This window comes from Arachis hypogaea, chromosome 12 (assembly GCF_003086295.3).
Source record: "Arachis hypogaea cultivar Tifrunner chromosome 12, arahy.Tifrunner.gnm2.J5K5, whole genome shotgun sequence".
In the NCBI taxonomy this organism is placed as follows: Eukaryota; Viridiplantae; Streptophyta; class Magnoliopsida; order Fabales; family Fabaceae; genus Arachis; species Arachis hypogaea.
In genome coordinates, this window is record NC_092047.1 from 65,875,492 (window position 1) to 65,895,929 (window position 20,438).

The 20,438-nt window shown below is 37.7% G+C and overlaps 1 non-coding gene across 1 annotated transcript; it reads right to left on the reverse strand.

The window, feature by feature from the left end:
• Positions 1 to 19,087: 19,087 nt before the first annotated feature.
• On the reverse strand, positions 19,088 to 19,195 carry LOC112732090 (small nucleolar RNA R71). Its single transcript, XR_003167828.1, has one exon. It is a non-coding gene; the product is annotated as a small nucleolar RNA R71 (small nucleolar RNA).
• Positions 19,196 to 20,438: the final 1,243 nt, after the last annotated feature.

Genomic DNA, 20,438 nt, shown 5'->3' on the forward strand with positions numbered 1-20,438 from the left:
TCCTAAATCACACATGCAGTCAGAAAATATCACACCTCCAATAGTACAGTTAACCATACATGGACCTGGATCACTACACTTTTTAGGTATACCTCCCATTAAAGCAGATGTAGAACTACCTAAAGGAATAGTTTCTAATTCATTAATTTTGTCTTTATGTATACATAAATCTTTTAGAAACTTTGCGTATTTAGGTACCTGCTGAATAACATCAAAAGGGGAACAGTTATCTCAACCTTTTTGAATATTTCTACCATTTTAGGATCAAGTTCCATCTGCTTCCTGGGCTTCCTTGCAATTTGTGGAAATGGAATAGGAAGGGCATTTACTGCAGCGTCTGCATCCGTTGGTGCTTCTTTCTGTGGTTGAGCTTCTTCTTCTTCAACCATGTCTTGTATGTCCTCTTCCTCTTCAGCATCCTCTACTTCCACCACCTCTTCAGCTGAAGCGTGTTCTGATGGGATTGGCTCCTCCTAATTCCTCTCTTGCAGTGTGGTTTCGGACCTTAGGGTGATGGCATTGATGCCACCCTTTGGATTGGGTAAGGATTGAGAAGGAATTCCACTGGAGCTTGCATGTTGAGTGTTTGAAGTATTGGATGATCCCAGCTGAGAGATGAGAGCTTGTAGAGCGGATGCTAGGCCATTAAGGGAACTTTCCACGTTCCTTTGTCCTTGCGCAATGGATTGAAGCGCCTCATCACTCGGAGAGGAATTAGATTGAGTGATCTGCGGAACTTGTTGTTGGTTGTGCTGTGCTCCTTGGGATTGCCTCAGGTGAGGTGCTCTATAAGGCTGGTTCTGGTTCTGCTGCCTGTTGTTGTTATTATTCCACCTCTGATTTCCTTGATTATCTCTACCTCCTCTGTTATTGTTGTCCCTCCAACTCTGGTTAGAATTATCTCTCCAACCTTGGTTGGAATTGTCCTGCCATCCATGGTTGTAGCTGCCACCTTGATTGTATCCTTGGTTGGGGCGGTCATAGAAGTTATGAGTGGCTGCCACAGTGTTGTCTTCCTGCTGAAGCTGCGGACATTCATCAGTATAATGGCTATAATCAGCACAGATCCCGCACACTCTCTGTGGGACTAACTGTTGGCTTTGCTGCGCTTGTTGTTGATTCAACTGCATCTGCTTCAGTAAGTTGGTCATTTCACATATACTCTGAGTCAGAGCAATAGTCTCCTTGCTAGAAGATACATCTGCAACAGCTTCTGTGGGACTCGTCCTGAACAATCATGGAAATGTCTTTCCTCAGTTTATCAGTAACTTCAGCTGGAAAGAATTTTTCCAAAAATTCTCTTCTAAGCGTATCCCAGTCAGAAACGGTTGCTGCGGGTTGAGTGTAGTACCACTCTCTTGCCTTTCCCTCAAGAGAGAATGGGAAGGCTTTTAACAGAATAGAAGTTTCATCTGCACCATCACGCCTGATAGTAGAACAGGCTGCTTGGAAATCCCTAAGGTGCTTGATAGGCTCTTGAGCAGGTAAGCCATGAAACTTAGGCATCAAGTTGAGTAGTGCAGTCTTTATTTCAAAATCTGTAGCCACCGCTGGGTGATGCGCTTGAAACAGTTGCATTGTAAAATCAGGGGCTCCAGCCTCCTGGATAGTAACTCTCCTAGGTGCTGCCATGTCACCTGCACGTAAATCAACCGAATCAGTAGAACGGGAGCTTATTTCTCCCTTACGTAATGTTTCAGATTCGCCCTCGGGGAGGACTAACCGACGCCGAGCTTGCCTTATACGTGAAATAGTTCTTTCAATCTCAGGATCAAATACTGGCAAGCTTGGATCAGGAAGTGAACGCGTCATTTAATGAAAGAAACATGCAGCTCAAACTAGCTAAATAAAATAAAATGCAAATAAATAAATTCCAATCAATAACTTAGCACTCTATTGCAACTCCCCGGCAACGGCGCCAAAAATTGACGTGGCAGAAATTGGCGAGTTAAGAAATTATTATAAGAGATACATTGCAAGCATAGTTCTTAACCAACCAAAAATTCGCTTATCAATTTAGAAGGGTTGTCACAAAAGTAGAATTAAAATACTGGGAGTATGAATCCCAGGTCGTCTCCCAACGAGTTGCAGAAAGATGTGCTATTTTATTAATCAGATGTTTTCTAAAATGGTTTGAGTTGATAAACAGGAAATTAAATCAGAGAATTTATGTTATTTAAATAAAAAACCTTGACCGGGAGTAGATTAGTCAGAAGGCCTATCCTTGTTGGAGTTCTCCCAAGATCAATTGATAATTGAAGGTTGTCTGCTCAGTTATCCCTTACCGGATAAAGGAAAGTTAAGCAAGTTGGAAATCAGTTTCTACTCACAAGTTCTAATCCTCTCCCTTGGGAAGGACTAGTGTCAGTAACTAGATGGCGACCAAATGCTAAACCCAATTATAATTTTACTCTTGGGCATTCCAACTCAAGGTCCTCCTTTCAACCAACTCCCAATCAAGTTATGGAACTACTCGCTCATTATAAATGTAAAATTCATGAAATAAGAAAGGAAAATAAAGAAAGACATGATAAATAATGATCAAAAGGATCAATTAAAATAAAAATAGTTCTTGTATTAATAAATTCTAAAAATAATCCAATAGTAACTCTGAAGAAATTAAGGATATGAAAAGTAGGTGACAAGTAAGGAAACAAACTAGAATGACAAAGTCTTGACGGAGGTAACAACTCTTCTCAATATCCCAATCCAAAAAGCAATAAAATCAAAATCCTAAGAACTATGAATGTGTAGAGAGAAAACCTAGAGGAGGAGTAAAATCAGATCTAAAATTAAAATTATGCGGAATGAATTGTTGTTCTTGGTCTCTGCATGTTCCCTGGCTCTAATCTGCTTTTCTGGGCCAAAAAATGGGTCAAAACAGTGCCCAAAATCGCCCCCAGCGAATTCTGCAGATTCTGCAGATCGCGCACGTCACGCGATCGCGTCATCCACGCGTTCACGTCATCCAACGTTTCGCCTTGCCACGTGTGCGCATCGTCCACGCATTCGCATCACTTGTGCAGTTTCTAATCCATGCGTTCGCATCAGGCACGCGAGCGCGTCACTGCAATTTCCTCTAATTCGCGTGGTCACGTGAGCCATGCATCCGCGTCGCTTCTCGCTGGTCATCTCCTCAATTTTTTTTGTTCCTTCCATTTTTGCAAGCCTCCTTTCCAATCTCCAAGTCATTCATGCCCTATTAAGTCTGAAACACTTAACACACAGATCACGGCATCGAATGGAATAAAGGAGAATTAAAATACATAATTAAAAGTCTCTAGGAAGTAAGTTTTCAACCATGGAGTAATTTTAGGAAGGAATTGTAAATACATGCTAATTTAATGAATAAATGGGTAAAGATTTGATAAAACCACACAATTAAATACAATATAAACCATAAAATAATAGTTTATCACCCTGCCATCTCTTACACTTCACAGTCCCATCTAAGACCAACACACTTCACAGGCCCATCCCAATCTCATCTGAAAATTTCACCCTTACCACCATCAGCAACAATAATACTAAGAATAATAACAATCACTCAAAAATATATTTTAAAATTAGATTCATCGATAGTGTAAAATTCCGTTAAATAGTGAATAATTAAGAAATAAATTAATTATGAGAAAAAAGAGTTAAAAATTTAAAATTTTATAATTGAAAAATAAAAATATTTAAAATATGAATTAAAACATTAATCTTAAAGGTTTTGGTCCAAAATTGAGCCAACAGGCTAAAACGATTGAACCAAGCCATGTTGGGCCCAAGCCCACATATATAACTCCCATTATTTAGCAAATTCAGCACTCAAATGCCTCTTTCTCGCAGTTTTGGGTTATTAAGTTTGACACCTACAATTCTAGTTTATTGTAAATATGGATAAGTGTGATGTCTCACTTCCTATATGCAAACAAAATTTCAAGTATCAGTTTTAGTTTACCTCCTCTTTCTGGTGACCCACCGTCATCTTAGGCCCTCATACGTGAACAAACTATTACCTTATTTCCCATAATTCGCTCATCTCTAAGAGTCTTGATTATTCGTGCAATGCCAACCAAAACTTCACTGAGCTCTACAAGCTTTGACGGCAATACCCTATTCGGAACGATTTAGTTTGGTTTGCAGTTCTAACCTGGGTCTTTCTTTCCTATCTTAGGCTATGAGTAATCATGGTATTCTAGAATGATACATTTCTCCTTAAATTCAATCATTGCAATTACCTCAACCTGGTGATGGTGATCGTTCTGCATTATGAGTTTCCACCACGTGGACTAGGACAGTCCTTAACTAGATGCCCGGGAGATCCACATCGGTAACACAGTCCTTGCTTGTTTTTATACAGCCTATTGGGTCAGTAGTTCTCAGTCCTCTTAAATTCTTGACTCCTTGGTGCCAAGTCCTGACGGTAATCTCTTCGGCGGGACTCCCGGTTATCATTCTTTGCCACGGCTGCATTCCTCACACATTCTTCAGCTATTTGACTCTTGTTCACGAGTTCCGAAAATACCCGGATCTCCATGGGTGCAACGAAACTCAGAATATCGCTTCGAAGGCCTCCTGACAAATGACCAAAAGCATAGGTTTGAATTTCACAATAAAAATAGGATTTGTCCGTTGCAAGTATAGTCCAAAACCAACTGATTATCATAAATCAAATGTTTAAATTCAAATCCAATAACCGAGATCAAGAGTACTTCAACCTCGGGGTCGTTCTCCCTAGGACACAATTGGGAGTGTTTCTCTTCCAGTTGTAGAGGCAAAAAGGGGTTTTGCAATCAAAGAACGAAAGATTAAAGAAACTAAGAAATCAAAGAACTAAGCAATGAGCAAAATTAGAATTAGTGAAAGCAACAAGGAAACAAGATCAAAACTAGTGGAAATGCTATAAATGCAATAAAAGAGCCTTGACTTGGGAATGAGGGTCCAAGGAATCCTATCATCGCCATAACCACAACTATGGTAATTATGATGAGTCAATCTCGCCTAGTCAACCCCAATCATCGAGGAGTAAGTCAAGCAAGCATAATTGACCTTAATCCATAAGTCCTAGCTAACTTACCAAACTAGTTTATAAAGAGCTAGTGTCAATAGAAACAAGAGTCAACTAACTACCCAAGAATTAAAACTAAATGTCAAACATTATGGCTCTAGTATCCTAGGAACTCAAACCACAAGCCAAGGTGAGAAAATCTACTCAAAATCTAAAGTTGGTATTTTCACAAACACCTTGTGTGCATAAAAGTAAAACATGGAAAATTGCAAAGTAAATTAGAAAACTATAACCAACTATCAACAAAACCAATCATAAACAAGCAATCAAACATAAAGAAAGCATGAAATATAAAATTCATTGATCAAAACTTCAAGAAACACCAAATTACAAATATGAACAAGTAACTTGAACCAAAAGGAAATGAAAGTAAAGGCAATGTAATTAAAGAGGAAATTTAGAGTACTTACAATTAAAGATGATCAAAATCCAAAATCAAGCTTGCTATAAAATGCTACATGAAAACTACATAAACCCTAGGAGAGCATTTTCTACTCTACACTACTCCTACTCCTAATACTATGAAAAACTTGTAAAAAACTAAAACTACAACCTAATGCCTTCATATGTGTTGAATTCCCCTTTTTATAGCATCCAAAATCAGCATTCCAGCCTTCCAAAATGGGCCAAGAGGCCTCAGAATTCGAGAAACACGTGCTTCATTAATGAAATTACATGCAGGGACCTGTGCGGACCCATAGACGTGTGCGTCCGCACACTCGGCTGAAAGTTGACCTGTGCGTACGCATAGGTACTTGTGCGCACACACACTTCGCTGTGTGTTCTTTTTCTTGTTTTCTTCATGTTTTCTCTCTTGTATATGCTTTCTTCTACTTTTGGCTATCCATTCTTGTCTCCAAGGCCTGAAATCACTCAACAAACCTGTCATGGCATCTAATGGAATAAAAGTGAAATTAAATCACTCATTTCAAGCACAAAATTGCATGTTTTCACATTTAGGATCAAATTGGGAACAAAACACAAAAGTATGCTATTTTGGTGCTTAAGTGTGAGTTCGTGTGCTAGAATCCATCCAAATTGAGTCAAAATATATCATCAAATATGTACTCATCAATTTCCCCACACTTAAACAATAGCATATCCTCATGCTAAACCAACAAGGAGAATGACCAAAAAGGGATAATCAACTTATTAAATGCAACTACCTATATGCATGCAAGTATGTAAATACTATCTATACCTATATATCTATCTATAGTATCTATATAAAATTGGTAAAAACAAACAATCAAATTCCCAAGCAAGTATAGACAATTAGGGTGAAGCAAGGAAGTAATCCATTGCAACCAAAATCTAAAGAATTGATTCGACTCATCAAAATGAAGTAACTTGCAAGAATACATGATAAGAGGTGTGGAAACATAGAATTGAGTAATTGAATCCTCACTAGGAGTGTATGCACTCTAATCGCTCGGTGTTTAGGGTCAATTCACTCAAGTCTCCTATAATCATATTTTCAAGGATTTTCTTTTCATCTAACAATCAACAAATAATTGATGCATGAATGCAAGTATCATGAGGTCTTTTGGAAGGTTGTAATGGGGTTGGGGTAAGGGTAAGATGAATATATGGCTAAGTGGACTAAAGTATTGAATCTTTGATTAGCTCAAGTATCCAACTCAACCTATATCAATCAACCCACAAAGATGCATTCTAGCCACCCATTACTTATTTTTACACACACATTCATGCCTTAATTTCTATTCAAAACATATATGCATTTCTTATTCATTTTTTTTCTTTGGGGTAACTTTTGTCCCATCTTATTACTATATTTTCTTTTTCTTTCATTTTTTTTCTATTTCTTTTTTCTTTTTCTATGACAAATGCATATGGTTAAAGCAACTTGATACATAAATGTGCTCCCATTTTTCCCAAATTTTCAATAATTACCCAAAACAAAGTTTTTTTCTCTACCAATGCTTCCCAAAATTTCCTCCACACTTAAATGACACATACACCTCAACCTAAGCTAATCAAAGATGCAATTTAAGGTTATTAATGGTCTTCTGCTTAAGGTTGTGATGTGCTAATAATTAGAACAAAGGGGATTAAAAATCTCAAAAGGGGTTAACAAAGGTAGATACAAGGGTAGGTCCATATGGGTGAGTGAGTTTGATTCAAAAATGGCGTCAATCATGCCAAATGCATTCAAGACATCAAACATCGGAAATAAAGAATCAAGCAAAACCAAGATTACAATCATAGAAGGAGAAAAATCACACAATGAACAAAATTATTGGTTAAAATGTGTAACCACTCAATATAGCTCAAAAACTCACAAGGTATTTGTTCTTTACTCTTCTATGTTCCACAAAAATTTATTCAAGCAAGTTTGAAAATAATTTTTCAAATCAATTCAATAGAATACCCTTGAAACAAAATTCTTGGAAATCCTTGTTATTTTTCACCAAAATTATTTCCTCTATGTATGTATGTATGTATGTTGGATGCAATTTCTCAAAATATTTCCTAGTTCTATTCCTAATTTTTAACAAACCAAAAATTAACATGAACAATTAGGACAAAATTGAACTAAGTGCTATACTATTCACATCATCCAATCACAACTTCTATCTATAAAATATATACTAAGAAAAAGATGCAAAAATGTAACATCCAATAACTAGAAATAAACTATGCATAAGCTAAGATATATATACTAGAAGAAAATGCAATGCAACAATCAAAAGCACTCTAAATATCTACAAGAAACCTAATAAAAAGAAACAAAAATAAAGTGCAAAGTGTTCGAAAAAAGTAACTTTACGTCCCAAAAATGGTGAATCCTCCCCCACACTTAAGCATTGCATGGTCCTCCGTGCACGAACACGATCCGGGGAGAATGTCCCTCAAGAGTTCCACCTTCGGTTGGTGGATGCAGGGGTTTGGGTTGGGTGGAAATAGCCAAGTCCAATGTATGCTTGGAATCTCCCTCTTCGGTGTCCTTCTCCTCTCCTGGCTTCTTGCCTTTATGTCTCATCCTCAAAAAGAGTGAATAAAGTATAATTAGAACTCATAGGCAAGTAGCATAAGAAGGTAAAGGAGAGAGCAATTCAAGTATCTAATTGAGGAAGTTGCATAGTGGTGTAGTATGATAAAAAGTTAAGCCGTGTGCGTATTCCCATTATACGCGCGGTTAGAATACACAAAACGGCCGGTTAAAATGGCATCCACACAATCAAAAAGTGAAGAGTGGGTTCCTCAATTAAATGTCATAAGATGAAAGGAATGGATGAGCATCAATTAAATACAAGCAAGCTTAGGCAACTACAACAAGGGTGAATTGAATGTAAGAGATGTTGGATATTGAAGTTGTGCAAGTGAAAGAGCAAAATTGACATAAAATAGCACAAAAAAAATAATAACCAATGCAATGATGAAGAGAAATTACTTATTCATTTTTAAGGATAAGGCAATAATCACATGGGAAGGTGCTTGCTACAAAAAGTGACAAGTCTTGATAAGAATCAAGTCAAGTCAACTCAAACAAATGCAAAGTATTAACAAGGAGCAAATACCTTGTGATGTGATTATATTGACTTAAAGACCATGATGAACAAGCGATTCCATTCAATTCACTAAATTCAATATGTACTTGTTAAAAATTGCACCAAATAAGAGATAAAAAGTCAATTTCTAAATCAATTTGGTGCTAGTAACTTAAGGCAATGAACAAGTACATTATTAAAATTCCAATCCCAAAATAACATCATAATAAAAAAGTGCATAATTCTTGATTAGAATGCCAAAGAAGGATATAGTTCAACATATATGGTCATGACAACACATGCATTAAACAGAAAGTTGATTCAGGCATTATGTTAAACACATGGAGTGCAGTACACATATTCAACAAATTCAAGCAAAGATTCAAATATCAATGACCCATAAATCAAAATTGAACACTTGCAATTATCAAGAAACAAACAATAAAACAAAACTTAAGCTAAATTACCAATACTAAATAAAGAAGATGAAAATTAAGCAAGCAGAAAAACAAAGCAACGAAGAGTAAAACAAGAAAATTGAAGAGTTGGAGGGTGGAAAAGAAAGAGATAGGTAACAGTGATACTTGTGTTAGCCACTGCGAGGCTCACGGCGGCGGTGCTTCGCTGGAGAAGAGAAGAAAGAAAGAAGATAAAGAAGAAAGAAAGAAGAGAGAAGAAGAAAGAAGAAGAAAAGAGAAGAGAGAGAGGTGGTGGTCAGATGGAAGAAGGGGCTGGGTGGGATGAGGAGGTAGAAGAAGAAAGAAGGAAATAAGAAAAGGGGTGAGGCATGGCGAACAGGGCACCCTTCCTCATTATTTGCCAGACCGCGACTCGTGCATACGCACAAGGGAGTGTGTGTACGCACACCAGTAAAATTCGGGGGCGTTCAGACGCACAGGATGTGCGAGCGCTGCTGGCAGAGGGGGTCTAAAGATATGTGCGTGTGCACAGGCCCGTTCGCACACATAGAACACTTTTTTTAAAGAGGGTAAATTGACCATGTGTGCGTACGCACGAGTAGGTGTGCGTACGCACAGAATGCAAATGTGGTGGGGTGCGCGTGCATAGAGGGTGCGAGCGCTGCGAACAGAGCGTGCGACACTGGGTGTGCGAACGCACACTGCTGTGCGCCCGCACAGGTAGGGAAAAACAGGGAAAATGTGCGTACGCACGAGGTTGTGCGTATGCACAAAACTCTGTTTCTACAACATTTTTAAAGCCTCTAAGGCACCAACCATGATATCAATCAAAGTTTTTCAAGTCCAAAACATATCATTCATAAAAAACACATGATCAAACATAAAATGCAACTAATTTAAACCTTGAATGCAATCAAACTAAGCTAATTAAAGGGAAAAAATTCAATAAACAAAACTAAAAGAAAGAAGAGTCGAAAGGATATTACCATGGTGGGGTGTCTCCCACCTAGCACTTTGGTTTTACGTCCTCAAGTTGGACTTTTGAGTGAAGCTTGTGTCATGGTGGCTTATGCTTCCACTCATCCTTGAGTTGCCACCCATGCTTGCTCTTCTCCAAAATCCTCCGAGATCCCATACAAAGTACATTAAGCTCTCAAGCAACCTCAAGCAAGAATTTGGGATCCAAAATTGTTGGTTGTAAAGATGTATGCCCGGATCCCACACTTTGGTTTCTCTATCATCCTCTTGTTAACCTTCACTTGTGCTTTTAGATGAACAACCTCTCCAAGCACCTTTAATGCACCCACTTGAGTCTTGGACTCCTCCAAATTGGACCTTGCACCATTTATGCCTTGAATTCCTTTGACAACCAACACCCATTCCTTCACCATTTAACACCCCAAGAAGCACCTTTAGTTGATAATCTGTTTCCAAGAGAGCAAATTGATGCGGACCTAAGAAGCTTATTGAAGATATTGTTACCCACTCAATTTGTCCTCGGGGGTGGAATTATCCTATTAGGTTCTTGCACAATTGCTTCCACTTCTTCCTCACCACCTTTTTCAAGCTCTTACCTTTCTATCTCAAACTCCAAGGGGAAGGCTTCCTCAAGATCATTGAGGGGGTTGACCAAGGTGGACAAAAAATCATTAATGATGCAATCCATTTCTTAATCAAACTCCCTTAATTATCCATTTACCTCTTCCGGTTCACTAGTTTTACCTTCCTCCTCTTGTGACTCAAGACTTATCTCCTCTTCTTTTTCTTGAGGCTCCATGTTCTCCTCCTCTCTACACTCCTTACTTGATCCTCCACCTTCTTCAAGAGGAATGTCTTGATTGCTTGAGTGTAGCAAGGTCAAGCGGTGCACCGCTGACGTGACAGAAATTGGTGAGTTAAGAAATTGTTATAAGAGATACGTCGCAAGTACAGTTCTTAACCAACCGAAAATCTGTTTATCAACTTAGAAGGGTTGTCACAAAATTAAAATTTAAAATACTGGGAGTATGAATCCCATGTCGTCTCCCAACGAGTTGCAGAAAGGTGTGCTATTTTATTAATCAGATGTTTTCAAAAAATGATTTGAGTTGATAAACAGGAATTTAAATCAGAGAAATTATGTAATTTTAATAAGGACCTTGACTGGGAGTAGATTAGTTGGAAGCCCTATTCTTGTTGGAGTAATCTCAAGATTAATTGGTAATTGAAGGTTGTCTGCTTAGTTATCCTTTACTAGGTAGAGGAAAGTCAAGCAAGTTGGAAAGCTATTTCTGGTCACAAGTCCTAATCCTCTCCCTTGGGAAGGACTAGTGTCAATGACTAGAAGGCAATCCAACAATAAACCTAATTACAATTTTTCTTTTAAGTAATCCAACTCAAGGTTTCCTTTCAATCATCTCCCAATCAAGTTATGGAACTACTCGCTCATTATGAATATAAATTTCACAAAATAAGGAAGAGAAATAAAGAAAGACATGACAAATAGTAATTAAAACGATCAATTAAAAATAAAAGTGATTCTTATATTAATAAATTCTAAAATAATCCAATAGTAATTCTAAATAAATAAAGGACATGGAAAAGTAAGTGACAGATAAGGAAACAAACTAGAATGACGAAGTCTTGATGGAGGTAATAACTCTTCTCAATATTCCAATCCAAAAAGCAATAAAAATCAAATCCTAAAAACTATGAATGTGTAGAGAGAAAACCTAGAGGAGGAGTAACATCAGATCTCAGAACTAAAACTAGATGGAATGAATGTTCTCCTTTGTCTCTGCATGTTCCCTGGGTCTAATCTGCTTTTCTGGGCCGAAAACTGAGTCAAAACATGGCCTAAAATCACCCCCAGTGAATTCTGCAGATTCTGCAGATTGCGCATCTCACGCGATCGAGTCATCCAGGCGTTCGCGTTATCCAGCGTTTTGCCTTTCCACGCGTGCGCGTCGTCCACGCCTTCGTCGTCCATGCACCCGTGTCACTTCTCGCTGGTTATCTCCTTAATTTCTTGTGTTCCTTCCATTTTTGCAAGCTTCCTTTCTAATCTCCAAATCATTCATGCTCTATAAAGCCTGAAACACTTAACACACAGATCATGGCATCGAATGGAATAAAGGAGAATTAAAATACAAAATTAAAAGTCTCTAGGAAGCAAGTTCTCAACCATAAAGTATTTTTAGGAAGGAATTATAAATGCATGCTTATGTAATGAATAAGTGGATAAAGATTTGATAAAACCACACAATTAAACACAATATAAACCATAAAATAATGGTTTATCAACCTCCCCACACTTAGATATTAGCATGTCCTCATGCTTAGTTGAAGGAGATAAAATAAATGAGTAGGAACATGTAAAACTCATGCAATGCAATGCAACCTATATATATGAATGCAACTATATGATTCTTGTCTACCTGATTAAAAGAATAAGATCATCAAGATAATCACAATTCAAATTCCCCTAATTCAATACTTATACAGTAAGAATAGATAAAAATGCAAGAAGGTAGCTCATGAAAGCAGGGAACATAGAATTTAAGCATTGAACCCTCACTGATGATGTATGTATGGTCTAATCTCTCTAGTGTATAGGGTAATTACTCTATCCTTCTCTAATCATACTTTCTAATTTTTGTTCTTCACCTAACCAATCAACAACATTTAATATATTAATGCAAATATCATGAGGTCTTTTTAAGGTTGTAATGGGGCCAAGGTAAGGGTAAGGATACATATATGGTTAAGTAAGCTTATAAATTGAATCTTTAATTAACCCAAGCTTTAACCCACACATATGTACATTCTATATAACTTAAATTTCATACCTAGCTACCCAAAATTTCTCTTTAACATTCCTTACTCATGTATCAACTTTCATTTTAATTTTATCATACATGCATTGATCTTGGAATTCTTAACTTAACATTGGGGTAATTTTCGTTCCCTTATTTAATTATAAAAAATTTTGGATTTTACTATTTTTTTTATATAAAATAACATAAAAATAAACATAGCTTATCAATGCACATAGATTTCTAATTCTTGAAGTTTCACATGAGTAGGTACCTAAATTCCCATTATCTCATCATGACACATTCCCTTATTTTCTTTTGTTCCCACAATTTTCCCATACTTAATTAACACACAATTCTATCTTAAGCTAACCAAAGATTCAATTGGGATATAAAATTATTTTTCCGCTTAAGGTTAGTAATGTGGTAAAATACAAAACAAATGGGATTTAAAGGCTCAAAATATCCTATTTTATTGGTGTTAGGGAAGAGAAATTACCTCCGGAAGTCAGGTACTGACCGACCTCCCCACACTTAAGGCTTTGCACCGTCTTCGGTGCCATCTGTCCGGAACAAGGGTGGGCTGGTAGCAGTATCTCCACAGTCGGGACCGTCATGGCTCCCTGTGCTAGTAAAAGAAGTGGAGTCCGGGGTGTCTGAGTCTCTGTATTTTCCCTTAAGTAGCTCCTTGAGGTGTGTGATCGGCGCTTGTTACGGTGCTCTCTTAGCTTTGCTTTGTGTTCCTGCCGATCCAACCTTTTAAGTATCTGATGGAGAAGTTGAGTGGTTGTAGGTGCTTGTGGTGTTGAAAGAGGAATCTCTTCAGCCGGTTCAGTAGGTTGGCTGGTAGTGGCTGCTGAAGGTCTGATATATTTCCCGTTAGGGACATGCTGATCTTCCCGTGGAAGCATGGCTTTGGTGTCCCCAGCTCTGTAGGAGACTCCGGTTGCTGAGACAAGATCTGAGACCAGGGCGGGAAAAGGTAAGTTGTCCGCGATTTGTACGTGTCCCATAGCACTCCGAATGTGTCTTGGTAGGTTCAGAGGCTGGTCTGTTTGGATGCACCATAGTAGAACGGCCATGTTTGCACTGAAGGAGGACTCGTGGGTGCTCGAAAAGACGTAATGGGACATAATATGTGCCCATACGTGAGCCTCCAAGGTAAGTGCGGAAGCTGATATTCCCTTAGGATGGGAATGATGGTATCCGTAGATCCATCTGCTGCCAGGTAGGGCGTTAACTCTGAGAACAGCATCCCAGTCAAATTGGTACATCTGGCACTTGAGTGCGGCTTCTTAAAATGCGTCCAGTCCTTCTGTAGTAGGGGGAAGATCTAGAGCTCATTGAATGGCTTCTTCTGTAATGGGGACTTGCTTTTGTCGGACATAGACAGACTGCAGGGTTGGCAGGTAGAAATTGGAGTAGAACTCTACTACCCAAGAAAGATTAACCTGTCGTGGCTGTCTCTGGAGGAAACCCCATTGTCTTTGTGCAATTTGTGGCTCAACAAATTTAGCAATATGGTTTGGGAGGATAAGAAGGTGTTCATTGTTGTAACTCCTTTCTGCCAGGATGGGAAACATCTGCTCACAGTAGCGATTGATAAAACGCGCAGTGTCCTTTGCTGGGAAGGCTTTCTCTTTATCATCAACCTTTATAATCCTCTTAATTCTTTTTGTTGAGGGTTTAACTGCAGTTGAAGAAGGCTCTACTACTAGTGCACATTTTGTTCCTCTCCTTGCTGTTGATTTGGGAGCAGCTTTCTCCTTGCCTTTCTTGGTGGCCATCCTGAAAGGGAGAAAAGAGAAAGTATGTCAAAATGTCAAGGGATAGAACAAGGAAGAGGATGGTATGGGTGGTAATCAATGCACATTGAAGATGAATGAAGTTAACACATGGTCATGACAACATGTGGAAAGTCAACAATAGAAATATAACGAGTGCATATGAGGACAATTAAATGCAAGATGTTTATTGGCATGCAGGCAAAGGCATGAGTAGCATAGATCAAGCACTCAATGTCCAAGTTAGATTACCAAGTCTTTCATACTAATAATCTGTTTGTAATGACAATTATATTAAATTAATATGATATGAAAAAGGGTTTTGTGAAAAGCAAGCATTTAGAGTAGGAAAATAAAAGGATGCATGATGAGCGGATAATTTATACGCTTTTTGCCATTGTTTTTAGTATATTTTTAGTAGGATCTAGTTACTTTTAGGGATGTTTTCATTAGTTTTTATGCTAAATTCACATTTCTGGACTTTACTATGAGTTTGTGTGTTTTTCTATGATTTCAGGTATTTTCTGGCTGAAATTGAGGGACTTGAGCAAGAATCAGATTCAGAGGTTGAAGAAGGACTGCTGATGCTGTTGGATTCTGACCTCCCTGCACTCAAAGTGGATTTTCTAGAGCTACAGAACTCAAAATGGCGCACTTCTAATTGCGTTGGAAAGTATACATCCAGGGCTTTCCAGCAATATATAATAGTCCATACTTTGGCCAAGAATAGATGACGCAAACTGGCATTCAACGCCAAATCTCTGCCCAATTCTGGCGTCCAGCGCCAGAAAAGGATCCAAAACCAGAGTTGAACGCCAGAAATGGATCAAAACCTAGCGTTCAACTCCACAAATGGACTCTGCACGTGAAAAGTTAAAGCTCAGCCCAAGCACACACCAAGTGGGCCCCGGAAGTGTATTTATGCATCAATTACTTACTCATGTAAACCCTAGTAGCTAGTTTATTATAAATAGGACCTTTTACTATTGTATTAGACATCTTTGGACGCCTGGTTCTTAGATCAGAGGGGCTGGCCATTCGGCCATGTCTGGACCTTTCACTTATGTAATTTTAACGGTAGAGTTTCTACACTCCATAGATTAAGGTGTGGAGCTCTGCTGTTCCTCAAAGATTAATGCAAAGTACTACTGTTTTTTATTCAATTCATCTTATTTCGCTTCTAAGATATTCATTCGTACTTCAACCTGAATGTGATGAACGTGACAATCATCATCATTCCCTATGAACGCGTGCCTGACAACCACTTCCGTTCTACATTAGATTGAATGAGTATCTCTTAGATCTCTTAATCGGAATCTTCGTGGTGTAAGCTAGAATGATGGCAGCATTCAAGAGAATCCGGAAGGTCTAAACCTTGTCTGTGGTATTCCGAGTAGGATTCAATGATTGAATGACTGTGACGAGCTTCAAACTCGCGATTGCCGGGCGTAGTGACAGACGCAAAAGGATAGTAAATCCTATTCCAGCATGATCGAGAACCGACAGATGAATAGCCGTGCTGTGACAGAGTGCGTTGACCATTTTCACTGAGAGGATAGGATGAAACCATTGACACGGGTGATGCCTCCAGACGATTAGCCGTGCCGTGACAGGGCATTTGGATCATTTTCCCAAGAGAAGACCGAAAGTAGCCATTGACAATGGTGATGTATCACATAAAGCCAGCCATGGAAAGGAGTAAGACTGATTGAATGAAGATAGCAGGAAAGCAGAGGTTCAGAGGAACGAAAGCATCTCCATACGCTTATCTGAAATTCTCACCAATGATTTACATAAGTATTTCTATCCCTATTTTATTAATTAATTTCGAAAACCCCATTACTATTTTATATCCGCCTGACTGAGATTTACAAGGTGACCATAGCTTGCTTCATACCAACAATCTCCGTGGGATTCGACCCTTACTCACGTAAGGTATTACTTGGACGACCCAGTGCACTTGCTGGTTAGTTGTGCGAAGTTGTGAACCATGGTATTGGCATCATGTTTTTGGCACCATTACCAGGGAAAGAAAGAGCGATGAATTTTACATAATTAAAGTGTAATCACAATTTCTACGCACCAAGCTTTTGGCGCCGTTGCCAGGGATTGTTTGAGTTTGGACAACTGACGGTTCATCTTGTTGCTCAGATTAGGTAATTTTCTTTTTGTTTTGTTTTCAAAAATCTTTCAAAAATCTTTCAAAAATATTTACCTTTGTTTTCGAAAAAATTAATTAAAAATATTTTCAAAAATATATTTTTCTTCAGAATTTTTACAAATGAATTCTAGTGTTTCATGAAACATGTTGAATCCTATCTGGCTGTAAAGCCATACCCAAACTGCTTTAGGATTGGTCTTCAACTAATCACCTCAATGGAGCCACGTCCAATTCTTTTGGATAGGGTATGTTAGGCTTGTCATGTCTGAATTACACTCATATTTTTATTAAAGCTTGGCTGGCTATTAAGCCATGCCTGACCCTTTGATTGGAGCTTTAAGACTAACATGGCAAGATTCCTGGAATTCATATTAAAAATTTTGGAATCCTTATTTTTATTTTTCACAATAATTTTCGAAAAAATTAAAAGAAAATACAAAAAAATCATAAAATCATAAAAATCAAAAATATTTTTTGTGTTTCTTGTTTGAGTCTTGAGTCATGTTATAAGTTTGGTGTCAATTGCATGTGCATCTTGCATTTTTCGAAAATTTTCATGCATTCATAGTGTTCTTCATGATCTTCAAGTTGTTTTTGATAAGTCTTCTTGTTTGATCTTTGCATTTGCATGTATTGTGTCTTTTCTTGTTTTTCATATGCATTCTTGAATTCTTAGTGTCTAAGCATTAAAGAATTCTAAGTTTGGTGTCTTGCATGTTTTCTTTGCATTAAAAATTTTTTCAAAAATATGTTCTTGGTGTTCATCTTGACATTCATAGTGTTCTTGGTGTTCATCTTGACATTCATAGAATTCTTGCATGCATCACATGTTTTGATCTAAAATTTCATGCATTGCATCATTTTTCTTGTTTTTCTCTCTCATCATAAAAATTCAAAAATAAAAAAAAATATCTTTCCCTTTTTCTCTCATCAAATTTGAAAATTTGGATTGACTTTTTCAAAAATTTTTAAAATCAAGTTGTTTCTTATGAGTCAAATCAAATTTTCAATTTGAAAATCTTATCTTTTTTTTTAAAAAAATCTTTTTCAAAAATCAAATATTTTTCAAATTTCTTAGTTATTTTCGAAAATTCCAAAAATATTTTTCAAAAATCTTTTTCTTAATTTTACATCATAATTTTCGAAAATAACAATAACAATTAATGTTTTGATTCAAAAATTTCAAGTTTGTTACTTGCTTGTTAAGAAAGATTCAAACTTTGAGTTCTAGAATCATATCTCATGATTTCTTGTGAATCAAGTCATTAATTGTGATTTCAAAAATCAAATCTTTTTTAAAACTAATTTCAATCATATCTTTTCAAAAATATCTTCTCATCTTATCTTTTTCAAAAATTTGATTTTAAAATATATTTTCTAACTTCCTAACTTCTTATCTTTTCAAAATTTGTTGCAACTAACTAACTAACTTTTTGTTTGTTTCTTACCTTTTTCAAAACCACCTAACTAACTCTCTCTCTCTATTTTCGAAAATATCTTCCCCCTTTTTCAAAAATTTCTTTTTAATTAACTAATTATTTTATTTTTTTACTTGAATTTTCGAAAAACTACTAACCTTTTTCAAAATTATTTTTCGAAAATTACTAACTCTTTTTCAAAAAATTATTTTCGAAAATTCCCCTTTTCTCTCATCTCCCTCTATTTATTTATTCATCTACTAACACTTCATCTCACCCAAATTTGAACCCCCTATTCCATCTGTGTTCGAATTTCTTCTTCCTCTTTTCTTCTAACTCACACTGGGACCTCTATACTGTGGTAAAAAGGACCCCTATTACTATTATTTTTCTGTTCTCTTTTTTTCATATGAGCAGGAGCAAGGACAAGAACATTCTTGTTGAAGCAGATCCAGAACCTGAAAGGACTCTGAAGAGGAAATTAAGAGAAGCTAAATTACAACAATCCAGAGAGAACCTTTCAGAAATTTTCGAACAGGAAGAGGAGATGGCAGCCGAAAACAATAATAATGCAAGGAGAATGCTTGGTGACTTTACTGCACCTAATTCCAATTTACATGGAAGAAGCATCTCCATTCCTGCCATTGGAGCAAACAACTTTGAGCTTAAACCTCAATTAGTTTCTCTGATGCAGCAGAACTGCAAGTTTCATGGACTTCCATCTGAAGATTCTTTTCAGTTCTTAACTGAATTCTTGCAGATATGTGATACTGTTAAGACTAATGGAGTAGATCCTGAAGTCTACAGGCTCATGCTTTTCCCTTTTGCTGTAAGAGACAGAGCTAGAGTATGGTTGGACTCTCAACCTAAGGATAGCCTGAACTCTTGGGATAAGCTGGTCAAGGCTTTCCTAGCCAAGTTCTTTCCTCTTCAAAAGCTGAGCAAGCTTAGAGTGGATGTTCAAACCTTCAGATAGAAAGCAGGTGAATCCCTCTATGAAGCTTGGGAGAGATACAAAGGACTGACCAAAAAGTGTCCTTCTGACATGCTTTCAGAATGGACCATCCTGGATATATTCTATGATGGTCTGTCTGAGTTATCTAAGATGTCATTGGATACCTCTACAGGTGGATCCATTCACCTAAAGAAAACGCCTGCAGAAGCTCAAGAACTCATTGACATGGTTGCAAATAACCAGCTCATGTACACTTCTGAGAGGAATCCTGTGAGTAATGGGACGCCTATGAAGAAGGGAGTTCTTGAGGTTGATACTCTGAATGCCATATTGGCTCAGAACAAAATATTGACTCAGCAAGTCAATATGATCTCTCAGAGTCTGAATGGAATGCAAGCTGCATCCAACAGTACTCAAGAGGCATCTTCTGAAGAAGAAGCTTATGATCCTGAGAACCCTGCAATAGCAGAGGTAAATTACATGGGTGAACCTTATGGAAACACCTATAATCCATCATGGAGAAATCATCCAAATTTCTCATGGAATGATCAAAAGCCTCAACAAGGCTTTAATAATGGTGGAAGAAATAGGTTTAGCAATGGCAAGCCTTTTCCATCATCCACTCAGCAACAGACAGAGAATTCTGAGCAGAACTCATCTAGCTTAGCAAACTTAATCTCTGATCTATCTAAGGCCACTGTGAGTTTCATGAATGAAACAAGGTCTTCCATTAGAAATTTGGAAGCACAAGTGGGCCAGCTGAGTAAAAGGATCACTGAAATCCCTCCTAGCACTCTCCCAAGCAATACAGAAGAAAATCCAAAAGGAGAGTGCAAGGCCATTGACATAACCAAAATGGCCGAACCCAATGAGGGAGAGGAGGACGTGAATCCCAAGGAGGAAGACCTCCTGGGACGTCCAGTGATCAATAAGGAGCTTCCCTCTGAGGAACCAAAGGACTCTGAGGCTCATCTAGAGACCATAGAGATCCCATTAAACCTCCTTATGCCATTCATGAGCTCTGATGAGTATTCCTCTTCTAAAGAGAATGAGGATGTTACTGAAGAGCAAACTGCCAAGTTTCTTGGTGCAATCATGAAGCTAAATGCCAAATTATTTGGCATTGATACTTGGGAAGTTGAACCTCCCTTGTTCATCAATGAACTAAGTGATCTGGATCAACTGACATTGCCTCAGAAGAGACAGGATCCTGGAAAGTTCATAATACCTTGTACTATAGGCACCATGATCTTTAAGGCTCTGTGTGACCTTGGTTCAGGGATAAACCTCTTGCCCCTCTCTGTCATGGAGAAACTGGGAATCTATGAGGTGCAAGCTG